We start from the raw sequence: 19,048 nt of genomic DNA on the forward strand, positions 1-19,048 counted from the left end.
AGTGGTAGGATTAATATTTCACAGCCAGTCAGTCCAGGGTCATGCCTCTCTCTCTCTCTCTCTCCATCCATCTCCTCCATGTACAGCTCTATTTCAGTCAGTCTAAAACCGTCCGCAGTGACAGAACCAACCCTGCTGCCGCTCCCACATAATGTGAAGAATGATTATTCCAGCAGCTTCGCATCCCAAACCTTTCTGGGCTGAGCTAACCCAGGGGAGTGATAGTATCCTGCAGCAACACCTTTAACACCAGATTATCTCCTTCTTGAGCCATTTTCTTCTCATGGGAGAGTTGGAAGAAAAAAATCATTGCTTCTTATATTTTTTGTTCAAACAGGGGAAAAATACAGTTTCTTCCAGCCAAACCAATACAGTGTTGCTGTGCCAGAATCCTATGGACTGAACAATGCTACAGTATACTCTCTCTCAAACTCAGATAGTCATTCAGCTGAGAGATGAAGATCAGACTGGGGCTGAACCTAAGAGAAGGGCCTTGAGGGAGTGTAGACAAAGGTGTGTTTGTACCAAAAGGTATAGCAACACAAACAGCAGAACAAGCATTCTTTCCAGTTGATGCGGGGGGCTTCTGAGAGACGAGGAGAGATTAATATGCCCTGCTGCTGTGAAAGAGAAGGCCCCCCCCCCCCCACTGTCCCAATCCAGGACTGCAGAGAGACCAACTGGTTGAAGAGGATATTATGTTATGTTAAGTGTGTGTGTGTGTGTGTGTGTGTGTGTGTGTGTGTGTGTGTGTGTGTGTGTGTGTGTTTGCAGAAAGAGGGCAAGCCTCAGCAATGTCCTGAATTTTTAACCAGGCTACCGTTCAGGGAGCTGACCTAAGAGAGTGTGTGGATGTAACACACACACACACACACACACACACACACACACACACACACAACACTGAGGTGACACACATATATTGGAGGGACATCAGGCCACACCTCTATATCGCTTGTCAACAACAACTAAACTCATTCAGTGTCTCTCTACATACTCCTCACTGCATACTCCTCACTGCATACTCCTCACTGCATACTCCTCACTGCATACTCCTCACTGCATACTCCTCACTGCATATACCTCACTGCATACTCCTCACTGCATACTCCTCACTGCATACTCCTCACTGCATATACCTCACTGCATACTCCTCACTGCATACTCCTCACTGCATATTCCTCACTGCATACTCCTTACTGCATATTCCTTACTGCATATACCTCACTGCAAGATGGTGGGACAGAAAATAGATTCAAAAGGAAGTGAAGAAGAGAGATGAGTGAGCAAGGTGATGTGTCCAGCAGCCAGGTGTTAGTGTAGTGTAAGCTAAGGGCAGTAGCTAAGTATTAAAAACAGTGTTCATAGATTGCTCTGGGTAAACACTAGAACAGCTACACTGACTGCTGTGGAGAAAACAAACTGTCATCCATGAACACTTCAAGCATTTAACACACTCCTCCTACCACCTACCATTCCCTGCCTGAAGCATCACACACACACACACACACACACACACACACACACACACACACACACACACACACACACACACACACACACAGTGTAAAAACCTGATGTGCTGCTTTGTGAGAGCAGAGGGTTGTTAACATGCATTCCATACGCCCCGACCTTGCAGTACAAGGCAAGTCAAGTCACATAGAATATCTAAGGAAGGCACACGTCATAACATTTGTGTAGTGTTGTATTAGATATGTTGTTTGTCATAGACCGAGGGAAGATATTCTCAAATTCTTCTGTAAGAAAAGTATCTGGTGCAACTAGGCTGTATTGAGGTGCTGCTGGCCTCTCAGGGCAGTCCTGGTCACACAGACTGATAAGATTAGATCAGCTTTATCATCCCACCAGGTACAAATCCATTTGGTCATGTACTTAAAAAAGACAAAAGTACATAAAACATAACACAATTAATACATAATAAAATTCAAGGAAGGTATTCTCCATTTTTTCTTTACGTGCAAGCCAAAACCGTTGTGTACTTTGGTATCATATAAGGACATGCCGTCTGAAACCTGATTGGCCAGCCCAGTTGTGGAGAAGATTTGACGCGGACCACGCATCTGAATGCAGCAGACCAACATCTGCTTATCTTTTAAATGATGCCCACCTGACCCAGAATGCAATTTATAATGGACCGTTTTTTGGATTGCATAAACAACAACAGTAATTGTGTAAAGGCGGGGATGCAGGGCTGTATTCTAACCCAAACAGCTACAAGTGTGTTCGCTCTAGTTCCTCAACGACACAGATAGGAGCGATAAAAAAAGCACTTTATAGTTGAAGACTGTCCTTTGAGTCATAAATGTGCATTTACAGTTCAAAATGTTATGGCCCCCTAAACTGGGTCTGTGCCTCACCTTGGTCACCCCATTCAAAATGTTATGGCCCCCTAAACTGTGTCTGTGCCTCACCTTGGTCACCCCATTCAAAATGTTATAGCCCCCCTAAACTGGGTCTGTGCCTCACCTTGGTCACCCCATTCAAAATGTTATAGCCCCCCTAAACTGGGTCTGTGCCTCACCTTGGTCACCCCATTCAAAATGTTATGGCCCCCTAAACTGTGTCTGTGCCTCACCTTGGTCACTCCATTCAAAATGTTATAGCCCCCCTAAACTGGGTCTGTGCCTCACCTTGGCCACCCCATTCAAAATGTTATGGCCCCCTAAACTGGGTCTGTGCCTCACCTTGGCCACCCCATTCAAAATGTTATGGCCCCCTAAACTGGGTCTGTGCCTCACCTTGGCCACCCCATTCAAAATGTTATGGCCCCCCTAAACTGGGTCTGTGCCTCACCTTGGCCACCCCATTCAAAATGTTATGGCCCCCTAAACTGTGTCTGTGCCTCACCTTGGCCACCCCATTCAAAATGTTATGGCCCCCTAAACTGGGTCTGTGCCTCACCTTGGCCACCCCATTCAAAATGTTATGGCCCCCCTAAACTGGGTCTGTGCCTCACCTTGCCCACCCCATTCAAAATGTTATAGCCCCCTAAACTGGGTCTGTGCCTCACCTTGGTCACCCCATTCAAAATGTTATAGCCCCCTAAACTGGGTCTGTGCCTCACCTTGCCCACCCCATTCAAAATGTTATGGCCCCCTAAACTGGGTCTGTGCCTCACCTTGGTCACCCCATTCAACATGTTATAGCCCCCTAAACTGGGTCTGTGCCACACCTTGGCAACCCCATTCAACATGTGCTGGACATGCCACAGGCTGTAACTAGGCGATATTGAGTGAGTTTAGGACTTTTTTCCATAAGATACTCCAGCAGAATGAAGAAAAAAACAGACTGTATACGTGGAGAGGTAGAATAATGGAAACTAACTAGGGCAGACAAAACAACGCATAGCAGAGATACTGCTGTAGTGATGATTAAATAATATTGTATTGGGCTGGGCTGGACTCGGGTGAACCGACCATCTTACAGAGGAAAACAGAGCACAGAAAGTAAGACAGGGATGACAGGGTCTGAGAATCTCCTTACAGAGCAATATGGCAGTAATATAAGTGTGAGTAGCCAGTGATAAAACATGTGTAGATGTGTATTGTATAGGCCTAAACACTGTAGGAAAACGTAGTGAACCACCTAGGGTGTAACAATCTGGTCCAGGGAGCTGAGGAGTACAGGGTGTATTACTGTAATAAAGCCAGCTGGGAGGAGACAGGTCCTGGGTGACATAAAGTCTTCAAGCATGAATAGTCCTTCTCCATGACAGCTGAGGGATCACAAAGGAGCAACATACAGGACACATATGGCAAAGCAACTCGAAACCTACGGACGGACATCCGATCCAACGGAAAAAAGAGAGGACAGAGACTGGAGGAGTATCGTCTTACACCTAGATAACTGACCAATTAATATTTTACATTGAGTCGGTGGAAAACTGGGACAAAGCAAGCTTAACGATCCGAGTCTGAGATAAGGCTAGTGATTGTGTTTTCAATGCCATGTTAACGTCCACACACACAGGTCACGTTAGATATTATGGGATATTGTGGAGCTGTAAGAGGGAGCTGAGCTCTGATGTTTCAATCCATGAATATCTGAATATCAACATAAACCCAGTGAATAGGGCCTATGGGTCTATGGGCCCTATTCACTTTTAAGTGCACTAGGGCCCATAGGGATCTGGTTAAAAATAGTGCACTTTGCAGGGAATAGGGTGCTGCTACCTGGAGAGTGAGAGACTGACGGAAAGAGAGACTGACGGAAAGAGAGACTGACGGAAAGAGAGACTGACGGAAAGAGAGGCAGAAACAACCCACTGCCAAAGTCATTGCTTCATCAAGGACTCTGCGGCGAGAGAGAAAGAGAGAGAGAAGCAGACAGACGGTTCAAAGGAATGAGCGGAAAGTCAACACAGAGTTGAACGCTAAAACGGCAGCAAGCTGCCAGAAACCCAACTGATCATGACAACAAAAGACTGGGAAGTTATGTGCTGGTAAAGGAGGGTGGTGCAAGGTTTAGTCATTCACAAAACACCATGAGCAATCAATTAGACACACACACACACACACACACACACACACACACACACACGATGTCCAACAGCGCACTCCAAGTTGTACTTAAGCACAAGGAGCACAGATGTTGATTGTCGGTGATTAAAACAACGTCATCAATAAACAGAACAGACACCAAAGAGAACCAGCAAACTGACATCACTACTGTGTAATATTTATCAAAGATCAGAGAACTCCATATCTGTAACTAACTAATAGAGTTCAGTCTGTAACTAACTAATAGAGCTCAGTCTGTAACTAACTAATAGAGCTCAGTCTGTAACTAACTAATAGAGCTCAGTCTGTAACTAACTAATAGAGCTCAGTCTGTAACTAACTAATAGAGCTCAGTCTGTAACTAACTAATAGAGCTCAGTCTGTAACTAACTAATAGAGTTCAGTCTGTAACTAACTAATAGAGCTCAGTCTGTAACTAACTAATAGAGTTCAGTCTGTAACTAATAGAGCTCAGTCTGTAACTAACTAATAGAGTTCAGTCTGTAACTAACTAATAGAGTTCAGTCTGTAACTAACTAATAGAGTTCAGTCTAACTAACTAATAGAGTTCAGTCTGTAACTAACTAATAGAGCTCAGTCTGTAACTAACTAATAGAGCTCAGTCTGTAACTAACTAATAGAGTTCAGTCTGTAACTAACTAATAGAGTTCAGTCTGTAACTAACTAATAGAGTTCAGTCTGTAACTAACTAATAGAGCTCAGTCTGTAACTAACTAATAGAGCTCAGTCTGTGGCTGACCCAGTGGCCAGATGAAAGCGAGCCTGGTCAACAGAACTGACCAAGGAGCAAGAGTCCAGCCAGCCAACTCTGTGGTAGGGAGCCAAACCTCAGGTCAGACAGTCAGACACAGACTAACCAACCAAGCAGGCCAGCACTCCCCGGTCACCATGTCTACACACACCACACTGTTGTTTACGTTGTCCCGATGGTTGAAAGCATTGCTCTGTGTCCTGGGTTATAAATCACAGCCGTGTTGGGATGAGAACCTTGGCTGCCACACAAACACTGCTGCCACATCTGCAACACATCAGGAGCAGCTAGACAGAGACAGACAAAGACAGCTAGACAGAGACAGACAAAGACAGCTAGACAGAGACAGACAAAGACAGCTAGACAGAGACAGACAAAGACAGCTAGACAGAGACAGACAAAGACAGCTAGACAGAGACAGACAAAGACAGCTAGACAGAGAGAGACAAAGACAGCTAGACAGAGAGAGACAAAGACAGCTAGACAGAGAGAGACAAAGACAGCTAGACAGAGAGAGACAAAGACAGCTAGACAGAGAGAGACCAAGACAGCTAGAGAAACAAAGAAAGCTAGACAGAAAAACAGCTAGAGACAAAGACAGCTAGACAGAGACAAAGAGAGCTATACAGAGACAGAGAGACCTATACAGAGACAGTGAGAGTTATACAGAGACAGAGAGAGCTAGACAGAGACAGAGAGAGCTAGACAAAGAGAGCTATACAGAGACAGAGAGCTATACAGAGACAGAGAGAGCTATACAGAGACAGAGAGAGCTATACAGAGACAGAGAGAGCTAGACAAAGAGAGCTATACAGAGACAGAGAGAGCTATACAGAGACAGAGAGAGCTAGACAAAGAGAGCTATACAGAGACAGAGAGCTATACAGAGACAGAGAGAGTTATACAGAGACAAAGAGAGCTATACAGAGAGAGCTATACAGAGACAGAGAGAGCTAGACAAAGAGAGCTATACAGAGACAGAGAGAGCTATACAGAGACAGAGAGAGCTATGCAGAGACAAAGAGAGCTATACAGAGACAGAGAGAGCTATACAGAGACAGAGAGAGCTATACAGAGACAGAGAGAGCTAGACAAAGAGAGCTATACAGAGACAGAGAGAGCTAGACAAAGAGAGCTATACAGAGACAGAGAGAGCTATACAGAGACAGAGAGAGTTATGCAGAAACAGAGAGAGTTATACAGAGACAGAGAGAGCTATACAGATAGAGAGCTATACAGAGACAGGGAGCTATACAGAGACAGGGAGCTATACAGAGACAGAGAGAGTTATACAGAGACAGAGAGAGCTATGCAGAGACAGAGAGAGCTATGCAGAGACAGAGAGAGCTAGACAGAGACAGGGAGCTATGCAGAGACAGAGAGAGCTATGCAGAGACAGAGAGAGCTATACAGAGAGAGAGAGCTAGACAAAGAGAGCTATACAGAGACAGAGAGCTATACAGAGACAGCTATACAGAGACAGAGAGAGCTCTGCAGCGAGAGAGAGCTATGCAGAGACAGAGAGAGCTATACAGAGACAGAGAGAGCTATACAGAGACAGAGAGCTATACAGAGACAGAGAGAGCTATACAGAGACAGAGAGCTATACAGAGACAGAGAGCTATACAGAGACAGAGAGAGCTAGACAGAGTCTGGTCTGTCCTCCCTCTGCTTCAGCTCTGTCCTGCCTGAGTGAGACCTAGGTTCAAATACCAGGCTCTATTTATTTTCGTTTAAATACTTTAGCTGTGCTTGATTGCGCTTGCTTGGCTCTGGCACAACGGAAACAATGGAATAATCCCAAAAGCGCAAACCCTGCCCATGTGGCACTCCGTCTCGAGGCAGGCTCAAGCAAACTTTCAAAGTATTTGAAAGAGAAGAAATACTATTGAACCCAGCAGGACCATTCTCTGTGCTTCAGCTCTTCCTTTTGCCAGAAGAAGGCCTTAAATCATGATCAGCACCTGTTCAGTTGCCTGACAACTCAAACTGAATTCTTCCGCTGCTCTATCCTTCACTATGCACAGTGCCTTCAGAAAGTATTCAGACCTCTTGACTTTAACCACATTTTGTTACGTTACAGCATTATCCTAAAAGGGATTAAATAATTTTTACAAAATTCTGCAATCTACACACAATATCCCATACTGACAAAGCGAAAACAGTGTTTTTAAACTTTTGCAAATTTATAAAATATTATAAACAGAAATACCTTATTTACATAACTTTTCAGACCCTTTGCTACCAAACTCGAAATTGAGCTCAGGTGCATCCAATTTCTATTGATCATCCTTGAGAATTTTCTAAAACTGGATTGGAGTCCACCTGTGGTAAATTCAATTGATTGGATATGATTTGGAAAGGCACACACCTGTCTATATAAGGTCCAACAGTTGACAGTGCATGTCAGAGCAAAAACCAAGCCATGAGGTCAAAGGAATTATCCGTAGAGCTCTGAGACAGGATTGTGTCGAAGGCACAGATCTGGGGAAGGGTACCAAAACATTTCTGCAGCATTGAAGGTCCCCAAGAACACAGTGGCCTCCATCCTTCTTAAATGGAAGAATTTTAGAACCACCAAGGCTCTTCCAAGAGCTGGCCGCCCGGCCAAACTGAGCAATCAGGGGAGAAGGGCTTTGGTCAGGGAGGTGACCAAGAACCCAATGGTCACTCTGACAGAGCTCTAGAGTTCCTCTATGGAGATGGGTGAACCTTCCAGAAGGACAACCATCTCTGCAGCACTCCACCAATCAGGCCTTTATGGTAGAGTGGCCAGACGGAAGGCACTCCTCAGTAAAAGGCACATGACAGCCACTTGGAATTTGCCAAAAGGCACCTAAAGACTCTCAGACCATGAGAAACAAGATTCTCTGGTCTGATGAAACCAAGATTGAACTCTTTGGCCTGAATGCCAAGCGTCACATCTGGAGAAAACCTGGCACCATCCCTACGGTGAAGCATGGTGGTGTCACCATCATGATATGGGGATGTTTTTCAGCAGCAGGGACCGAGAGACAAGTCAGGCTTGAGGCAAAGTTGAACGGAGCAAAGTACAGAAAGATCCTTGATGAAAACCTGCTCCAGAGCACTCAGGACCTCTGAGTTGAAGGTTCAACTTCCAACAAGACAACGACCCTAAGCACACAGCCAAGACAACGTAGGATTGGCTTCAGGACAAGTCTCTGAATATACTTGAGTGGCCAAGCCAGAGCCCGGACTTGAACCCGATCTAACATCTCTGGAGAGACCTGAAAATAACTGTGCAGCAACGCTCCCATCCAACCTGACAGAGCTTGAGAGGATCTACAGAGACGAATGGGAGAAGCTCCCCAAATACAGGTGTGCCAACCTTGTAGCGTCATACCCAAGAAGACTCAAGGCTGTAATTGCTGCCAAAGGTGCTTCAACAAAGTACTGAGTAACGGGTCTGAATACTTGTGTAAATGTAATATACATTTTTATTTTTAATACACTTGCAAAGAATAAAAAAATAATGTTTTTGCTTTGTCATTATGGAGTATTGTGTGTAGATTGATTTAATACATTTTAGAATAAGGCCCATCAATTTCTGGGACCAATCAGAACAGTTAGAATGTGTTTGTGACTTTGTGTTCCAAGCATCTGCCTCTAACCCTAGGAAGCTCTTTGCCACCTTCTCCTCCCTCCTGAATCCTCCTCCCCCTCCCCCCCCTCCCTCTCTGCGGATGACTTCGTCAACCATTTTGAAAAGAAGGTTGACGACATCCGATCCCGCTGGTCCTGCTCACATTGCCCTACCCTATGCTTTGACCTCTTTCTCCCCTCTCTTTCCAGATGAAATCTTGCGACTTGTGACGGCCGGCCACCCAACAACCTGCCCGCTTGACCCTATCCCCTCCTCTCTTCTCCAGACCATTTCCGGAGACCTTCTCCCTTACCTCACCTCGCTCATCAACTCATCCTTGACCGCTGGCTACGTCCCTTCCGTCTTCAAGAGAGCGAGAGTTGCACCCCTTCTCAAAAAACCTACACTCGATCCCTCCGATGTCAACAACTACAGACCAGTATCCCTTCTTTCTTTTCTCTCCAAAACTCTTGAACGTGCCGTCCTTGGCCAGCTCTCCTGCTATCTCTCTCAGAACGACCTTCTTGATCCTAATCAGTCAGGTTTCAAGACTGGGCATTCAACTGAGACTGCTCTTCTCTGTGTCACGGAGGCTCTCCGCACTGCTAAAGCTAACTCTCTCTCCTCTGCTCTCATCCTTCTAGACCCATCTGCTGCCTTTGATACTGTGAACCATCAGATCCTCCTCTCCACCCTCTCCGAGTTGGGCATCTCCGGCGCGGCTCACTCTTGGATTGCGTCCTACCTGACAGGTCGCTCCTACCAGGTGGCGTGGCGAGAATCTGTCTCCGCACCACGTGCTCTCACCACTGGTGTCCCCCAGGGCTCTGTTCTAGGCCCTCTCCTATTCTCGCTATACACCAAGTCACTTGGCTCTGTCATATCCTCACATGGTCTCTCCTATCATTCCTACGCAGACGACACACAATCTTCTCTTTTCCCCCTTCTGATAACCAGGTGGCGAATCGCATCTCTGCATGTCTGGCAGACATATCAGTGTGGATGACGGATCACCACCTCAAGCTGAACCTCGGCAAGACGGAGCTGCTCTTCCTCCCGGGGAAGGACTGCCTATTCCGTGATCTCGCCATCACGGTTGACAACTCCCTTGTGTCCTCCTCCCAGAGTGCTAAGAGCCTTGGCGTGACCCTGGACAACACCCTGTCGTTCTCCGCTAACATCAAGGCGGTGACCCGATCCTGTAGGTTCATGCTCTACAACATTCGCAGAGTACGACCCTGCCTCACACAGGAAGCGGCGCAGGTCCTAATCCAGGCACTTGTCATCTCCCGTCTGAATTACTGCAACTCGCTGTTGGCTGGGCTCCCTGCCTGTGCCATTAAACCCCTACAACTCATCCAGAACGCCGCAGCCCGTCTGGTGTTCATCCTTCCCAAGTTCCCTCACGTCACCCCACTCCTCCGCACACTCCACTGGCATCCAGTTGAAGCTCGCATTTGCTACAAGACCATGGTGCTTGCCTATGGAGCTGTGATGGGAACGGCACCTCCGTACCTTAAGGCTCTGATCAGTCCCTACACCCAAACAAGGGCACTGCGTTCATCCACCTCTGGCCTGCTGGCCCCCCTACCTCTGCGGAAGCACAGTTCCTGCTCAGCCCAGTCAAAACTGTTCGCTGCTCTGGCACCCCAATGGTGGAACAAGCTCCCTCACGACGCCAGGACAGCGGAGTCAATCACCACCTTCCGTAGACACCTGAAACCCCACCTCTTTAAGGAATACCTGCGATAGGATAAAGTAATCCTTCTAACCTCCCCCTACCCCCCCCCCAAAAAGATATAGATGTACTATTGTAAAGTGGTTGATCCACTGGATATCATAAGGTGAATGCACCAATTTGTAAGTCGCTCTGGATAAGAGCGTCTGCTAAATGACGTAAATGTAATGTAAATGTGTTCTAGAAATCATAGGGGAGGTACTCATATCCAGACTCATTGAGGAGAAGAAACTATCGTCTGTTGGCGTGGCGTAGCGTTTGTCCGAAGCAAGGAGTTTGCATAGCCAGGCAACCTGTTCAGCCTTTCCTGTCTTTATGTTCAGAGACAGACAGCCTTTGGAAAGGGTGAGGGGTAAATATCCAGGTTCAGCCTGGGAACAAGTTGCAGGTCGACACACCAAAGTTAGATCCCATATGACACTTTATTTCCTATAGTGCACTACTTTTGACCAGGGCCCTATGGGGTCTATTGACCAGGGCCCTATGGGGTCTATTGACCAGGGCCCTATGGGGTCTATTGACCAGGGCCCTATGGGGTCTATTGACCAGCGCCCTATGGGGTCTACTGACCAGGGCCCTATGGGGTCTATTGACCACGGCCCTATGGGGTCTATTGACCACGGCCCTATGGGGTCTATTGACCAGGGCCCTATGGGGTCTATTGACCAGGGCCCTATGGGGTCTATTGACCAGCGCCCTATGGGGTCTATTGACCAGGGCCCTATGGGGTCTACTGACCAGGGCCCTATGGGGTCTATTGACCAGCGCCCTATGGGGTCTATTGACCACGGCCCTATGGGGTCTATTGACCAGGGCCCTATGGGGTCTACTGACCAGCGCCCTATGGGGTCTACTGACCAGGGCCCTATGGGGTCTATTGACCAGGGCCCTATGGGGTCTATTGACCAGCGCCCTATGGGGTCTATTGACCACGGCCCTATGGGGTCTATTGACCAGGGCCCTATGGGGTCTATTGACCAGGGCCCTATGGGGTCTATTGACCAGGGCCCTATGTGGTCTATTGACCAGGGCCCTATGGGGTCTATTGACCACGGCCCTATGGGGTCTATTGACCACGGCCCTATGGGGTCTATTGACCAGGGCCTAAAGGGGTCTATTGACCAGCGCCCTATGGGGTCTATTGACCAGGGCCTAAAGGGGTCTATTTACCAGGGCCCTATGGGGTCTATTGACCAGCGCCCTATGGGGTCTATTGACCAGCGCCCTATGGGGTCTATTGACCAGCGCCCTATGGGGTCTATTGACCAGGGCCCTATGGGGTCTATTGACCAGGGCCCTATGGGGTCTATTGACCAGCGCCTAAAGGGGTCTATTGACCAGGGCCCTATGGGGTCTATTGACCAGCGCCCTATGGGGTCTATTGACCAGGGCCCTATGGGGTCTATTGACCAGGGCCCTATGGGGTCTATTGACCAGCGCCCTATGGGGTCTATTGACCAGCGCCCTATGGGGTCTATTGACCAGGGCCCTATGGGGTCTATTGACCAGGGCCCTATGGGGTCTATTGACCAGGGCCCTATGGGGTCTATTGACCAGGGCCCTATGGGGTCTATTGACCAGCGCCCTATGGGGTCTATTGACCAGGGCCCTATGTGGTCTATTGACCAGGGCCCTATGGGGTCTTTTGACCAGGGCCTAAAGGGGTCTGGTCAAAATGTCCCTACATAGTGTGATTGGGGTACCATTTGAGATGCAGCCCAAAGCTCAGAGATATCCAAAATGGATCCCATGCTGTTATGTTATTAAAGTGTAATACTTAGTTACACATTATTATCTACCACACTCAGGTTTTCAAACTTTTCTTTGGCTACTGTACAAGACATAAACATTTACACATTTTAGCAGACATTCTGATACAGAGTGACTTAGGGTTAAACACCTTGCTCAAGGGCACAGACAGATTCTTTGGGGAATTCGAACCGGCGACCTTCGGTTACTGGCCCAATGCCTTAACTGCCTGGTTATCTGCAGCAGACACACTCAAAGGCTGGTGCTCTGACTGACTGACACACTGCTTGGTAAACACTAACGATGGAGAACAAAACTCATTTGTTCCTGAGAAGCATAAACATGTCACAGACCGGTGCATCATTTAATATAGAAACTGCAGCCTTATTGGGAGACTACAGAAGGGTATGTTAAAACATAATGCATTCTGGGCTACTTCTCATGAAAGTGACTAAACGGTCCCGTGTGGATCAGTTGGTAGAGAATAGCTCTTGCAATGCCAGGGTTATGTGTTCAAATCCCACGGGGGACCAGTACGAATGTAAATGTACGCTCTGGATAAGAGGAGCGCCTAAATAACCAAAATATAAACGGCTGCATGTCGTTAGGGCTAAATTGTCAGTCTGATTTTCTTGTAGAGTAAAATAGGCTATCTAATCTAATATGGTAAATAAAGGACCACACATATACACACACGTCTTATTCACTCAGTGTGTGTGTGTGTGTGTGTGTGTGTGTGTGTGTGTGTGTGTGTGTGACTTGAATGTGGGTGACTGGTGAGGACAGAAAGGTCAGTGGCCTTGCTGCTGAGTCAGAGGTAGAACATGAAAGCTCACACACCCACACACACCCAGGCAGGGGTGCTGCTTGTTTTCCGCAGGACTCACAGTGAGCCACTCGGTGTTCCCAGCCCCCAGCATTATGCACCACACTGAGGGGACTCCCTCCTGGTTGGCCCCCCCAGTTTCCCTCACCCCTCCTGACGGTCTCCCGGTCTCTCATCTTGCTAGCTATAACACCGCCTGGAATAATGGTTTCATATACACTTTAGTTTCACTGGGTTATTGAACTGCACTGAACAAAAATATAAACGCAACATGTAAAGTGTTGGCTCCATGTTTCATGAGCTGAAATAAAAAGATCCCAGAAATGTTCCATATGCACAAAAAACGTATTTCTCAAACTTTGTGCACAAATTTGTTTACATCCCTGTTAGTGAGCATTTCTCCTTTGCCAAGATAATCCATCCACCTGACAGGTGTGGCATATCAATCATCTGATTAAACAGCATGATCATTACACAGGTGAACCTTGTGCACATTGTGATGGGGACAATAAAAGGCCACTCTTAAATGTGCATTTTTTGTCACACACACAACACAATGCCAGATGTCTCAAGTTTTGAGGGAGCTGGCAATTGGCATGCCGACTGCAGGAATGTCCACCAGAGTTGTTGCCAGAGAAATTAATGTTAATTTCTCTACCACCTAAAACATCATTTTAGAGAATATGGCAGTACATCCAACCAGCCTCACAATCACAGACCAAATGTAACCACGCCAACCCAGGACCTCCACATCCGGCTTCTTCACCTGCGGGATCGTCTGAGACCTGCCACCCGGACAACTGATGAAATTGTGGGTTTGCACAACTGAATAATTTCAGCACCAGCTGTCAGAAACCGTCTCAGGGAAGCTCATCTGCGTGCTCGTCGTCCTCACCAGGGTCTTGACCAGACTGCAGTTTGGTGTCCAAAACGACTTCAGTGGGAAAATGATCACCTTCGATGGCCACTGGTGCTCTTCATGGACGCGTCCTGTTGGGTGGGCGAGCGGTTTGCTGATGTCAACGTTGTGAACAGAGCGCCCCATGGTGGCGGTGGGGTTATGGTATGGGCAGGTATAAGATATTGACAATGAACACAATTTAATTTTATCGATGGCAATTTGAATGCACAGAGATACCATGATGAGATCCTGAGGCCCATTGGAGTGCCATTCATCCACCACCATCACCTCATGTTTCAGCATGATAATGCACAGCCCCAGGCCACAATCAACAGCCTGATCAACTCTATGTGAAGGAGATGTGTCGTGCTGCATGAGCGAAATGGTGGTCACACCAGATACTGACTGGTTTCCTGATCCACCCCTCTACCTTTATTAAAGGTCTCTGTGACCAACAGATGCATATCTATATTCCCAGTCAATCGAAATCCATAGATTAGAGCCCAATTCATCTATTTCAATTGACTGATTTCCTTATATTAAACGAACTTAGCAAAATCTTTGAAATTATTGATGTTGAGTTTATATTTTTGTTCAGTGTACAATATAAAAATGACAAGAAGCCAATTTCCCATTAAATGTGAAGGACATTCACTCCATCTCCATGTTCCAGGTAATGTAACAGCAATCCTGTCCAAGACCAGCGGACTGTACACTAGGTCCCATCTGACACAGAGCTGCTGTCCAATGGGGTTATCCAGTACACTAGCCAGGTTACAGTAGTCAGGGCAGCACAGTGACCCCGTCACGTGATCATTACTAGCCTGGTTACAGTAGTCAGGGCAGCACAGTGACCCCGTCACGTGATCATTACTAGCCTGGTACAGTAGTCAGGGCAGCACAGTGACCCTGTCACGTGATCATTACTAGCCTGGGTTACAGTAGTCAGGGCAGCACAGTGACCCTGTCACGTGATCATTACTAGCCTGGTTACAGTAGTCAGGGCAGCACAGTGACCCTGTCACGTGATCATTACTAGCCTGGTTACAGTAGTCAGGGCAGCACAGTGACCCCGTCACGTGATCATTACTAGCCTGGTTACAGTAGTCAGGGCAGCACAGTGACCCCGTCACGTGATCATTACTAGCCTGGTTACAGTAGTCAGGGCAGCACAGTGACCCCGTCACGTGATCATTACTAGCCTGGTTACAGTAGTCAGGGCAGCACAGTGACCCTGTCACGTGATCATTACTAGCCTGGTTACAGTAGTCAGGGCAGCACAGTGACCCCGTCACGTGATCATTACTAGCCTGGTTACAGTAGTCAGGGCAGCACAGTGACCCAGTCACGTGATCATTACCTTGTGCTGCACTGTCCTCGTGTCCCTCTGCAGCCCAGGGTCACAATGACAGTCTCAGGATGTGTGGGGAATCTCTACCTGGAAACACAGAGGTCAAAGGTCACTCATCAACACCTTCCATTGTGTTGTATACTACACATTATAATAGCCTATTCCATCCAATAATCAAAATGACTCATTTATGTCATTTAGTTGACAGAGCGAGAACTCCCACGATCCAAGGTCTGAGCTGAGAAAAACGTCAGAGTTGTGACACACCAGTTGGCCACTCTGCCTCTGCTGTGTGGAGAGTCAACAGCAGCACAGCAGGAGAGCAGAGAGGAGCAGAGCAGGAGGAGAGCAGAGAGAAGTAGAGCAGGAGGAGAGCAGAGAGAAGTAGAGCAGGAGGAGAGCAGAGAGAAGCAGAACAGAGAGAAGCAGAACAGAGAGAAGCAGAGCAGGAGGAGAGCAGAGAGAAGCAGAACAGGCAGCGGAATCCCGTAATCGCTCTGGTCTGTGAGCTCCACTACTGACTGATTACAGCTGCCAACACACACACACACACACACACACACACACACACACACACACACACACACACACACACACACACACACACACACACACAGCTAGCGGCTCCGTCATCACGTCCAGCAGGTAATCAGACAGAGACAAACACAGAGACATACGTCCAAAAGTTTTCAATGGGTAATAACTGTCACCGGCCAGTGTGAGTTGGTTACAGAACATAACGTTTGGGAGTCCAAACTAAACCCTTAACTTCTCATGTTAGTCCCCTGCAGTCCAGCATCAGGGAGTTCAGTCACACCTGACCTGACAACCAGCAATGTGCCAAGCAGGGTTTAGTTCTTCCTTTATTATACTGCCCCTCTAGCCTCTACACCACCTCCCCTATCAGCCAGCCAGCCAGCCAGCCAGCCTTCCTTCCTTCGAGTCTGGAAATAGTTTGATGATGAACAAGGCAAAAACAGTCAGTGGCGTCTTTACAATGTAGGATGAATTCATTTGCATATCATTTACTGCATATCATTTATGACCCACCATCATCTTCTATCCATGGAACAGAGAAAGTATGGTACAGTGTGATGAAAAGATAGAGAGACAGAGCGAGAGAGAGACAGAGCGAGAGAGCCTCTTTCCAGTACCAACATGTTGGCTACATCTAAATTCAAGTCCAAATTCAAGTCTGCAATTTAAAGCACTTCAAACCCAAGAGCTGAGTCCAGGAAGGAGCTGAGTCCAGGAAGGAGCTGAGTCCAGGAAGGAGCTGAGTCCAGGAAGGAGCTGAGTCCAGGAAGGAGCTGAGTCCAGGAAGGAGCTGAGTCCAGGAAGGAGCTGAGTCCAGGAAGGAGCTGAGTCCAGGAAGGAACTGCAAGGTGTACTCCCTCTCCGGTCTCTAGGTCACCAGACTGCTGATTATCCCACACACCTGTTACCATCATCACCCTCCACCTGGACTCCATCACCTCCCTTGATTACCTTCCCCATATCTGTCCCTCCCCTTGGTTCTTTCCTCAGGTTTATTGACTCTGTTCATGTCGGTGCGTTGTTTGTGTTTCTTGTTTAATGTACCGTTTATTTATTAACACTTACTCTCAGACTACATGGTTACACGAGCCCTCTCAGTCATCTGGTGTTGGACCTCACCAACCAAGCTGACACCAGCACTGCTTCAAAGAAACAATTCCAATAAACTAAATCATGAACCAATCAAAGGACTCATATTTACAACATTGGAAAAACGAAACAAAATCTCCAAAGCCGACTAACCAGAGAATATGAATGGCTGATTATCCTCTACTCTGTCAGAGATATGAAGCAGAGACAGATCCTTACCAATTACAGGCTGAACAGAGAGAGATCCTTACCAAGTACAGGCTGACAGAGAGAGACAGAGACAGATCTTTACCAAGTAAAGGCTGACAGAGGAGAGACAGAGGGACAGATCTTTACCAAGTACAGGCTGACAGAGAGAGACAGAGGACAGATCTTTACCAAGTACAGGCTGACAGAGAGAGACAGAGACAGATCTTTACCAAGTACAGGCTGACAGAGAGAGACAGAGACAGATCTTTACAAGTACAGGCTGACAGAGAGAGACAGAGACAGATCCTTACCAAGTACAGGCTGACAGAGAGAGACAGAGAGAGACAGAGGACAGATTTACCAAGTACGGCTGAGAGAGACAGAGAGAGACAGCGCGGACAGATCTTTACCAAGTAACAGGCTGACAGAGAGAGACAGAGAGAGAAGAGGACAGATCCATATCAAGTACAGGCGTGACAGAGAGAGACAGAGACGATCCATCAGTACAGGGCTGGCAGAGAGAGACAGGAGAGAGAGACAGAAGAGACAGAGCAGATCGTACCAAGTACAGGCTGACAGAGAGAGACAGAGAGAGACAGAGACAGATCTTACAAGTACAGGTGACAGAGAGAGAGAGACAAGAGAAGACAGGATCCTTACCAAGTACAGGCTGACAGAGAGAGACCGAGACAGATCCTTACCAAGTACCGGGCTGACAGAGAGAGGACCGAGACAGATCTTTACCAAGTACCGGCTGACAGAGAGAGACAGAGTACAGATCCATATCCAAGTACAGGCTGACAGAGAGAGGACAGAGGACAGATCCATATCAAGTACAGGCTGACAGAAGACAGGACAGAGCAAGAGAGAAGAGCAGAAAGACGCGACCAGAGACCAGATTCTTTACCAAGTTACAGGCTGACAGAGAGAGACAGAGAGAGACAGAGAGAGACAGAGACAGATCTTTACCAAGTACAGGCTGACAGAGAGAGACAGAGACAGATCCATATCTAGTACAGGCTGGCAGAGAGAGGACAGAGAGAGACAGAGACAGATCCATATCAAGTACAGGCTGACAGAGAGAGACAGAGAGAGACAGAGACAGATCTTTACCAAGTACAGGCTGACAGAGAGAGACAGAGACAGATCCATATCACGTACAGGCTGACAGAGAGAGACAGAGGACAGATCCATATCAGTACAGGCTGGCAGAGAGAGACAGAGAGAGACAGAAAGAGACAGAGACAGATCTTACCAAGTACAGGCTGACAGAGAGAGGACAGAGAGAGCAAGAGACAGATCTTTACCAAGTACAGGCTGACCAGAGAGAGACAGAGACAGATCCTTACCAAGTACAGGCTGACAGAGAGAGACAGAGACAGATCCATATACAAGTACAGGCTGCCAGAGAGAGACAGAGACAGATCCAATCAAGTACAGGCTGACAGAGAGAGAGACAGAGACAGTCCATATCAAGTACAGGCTGACAGAGAGGAGGCAGAGAGAGACAGAAAGAGACAGATCTTTACATAGTACAGGTGGCTGACAGAGAGAGACAGAGGACAGATCAGAATCAAGTACAGGCTGACAGAGAGAGCAGAGAGAGAGACAGAAAGATACAGAGAGAGATAGAGACAGATCCTTACCAAGTACAGGATGACAGAGAGAGACAGAAGCAGGAGAGAGACAGAGACAGATCCTTACCAGTAAGGCTGACGAGAGAGACAGAGAGACAGAGCAGATTCTTACCAAGTACAGGCTGAGCAGAGAGA

The 19,048-nt window shown here is 47.4% G+C and overlaps 1 protein-coding gene across 5 annotated transcripts in view; it reads right to left on the bottom strand.

The window, feature by feature from the left end:
* Positions 1–15,548, bottom strand: part of LOC115149415 (spermatid perinuclear RNA-binding protein) — a gene marked incomplete at its 5' end in the record, with an annotated part of 123,730 nt that extends 108,182 nt beyond the window's left edge. For all 5 annotated transcript variants that reach the window (XM_029692250.1, XM_029692249.1, XM_029692247.1 and 2 more), the window contains 1 exon segment: positions 15,471–15,548.
* Positions 15,549–19,048: the final 3,500 nt, after the last annotated feature.

The sequence above is a fragment of the Salmo trutta genome, chromosome 15 (assembly GCF_901001165.1).
Source record: "Salmo trutta chromosome 15, fSalTru1.1, whole genome shotgun sequence".
NCBI classification, from domain to species: Eukaryota; Metazoa; Chordata; class Actinopteri; order Salmoniformes; family Salmonidae; genus Salmo; species Salmo trutta.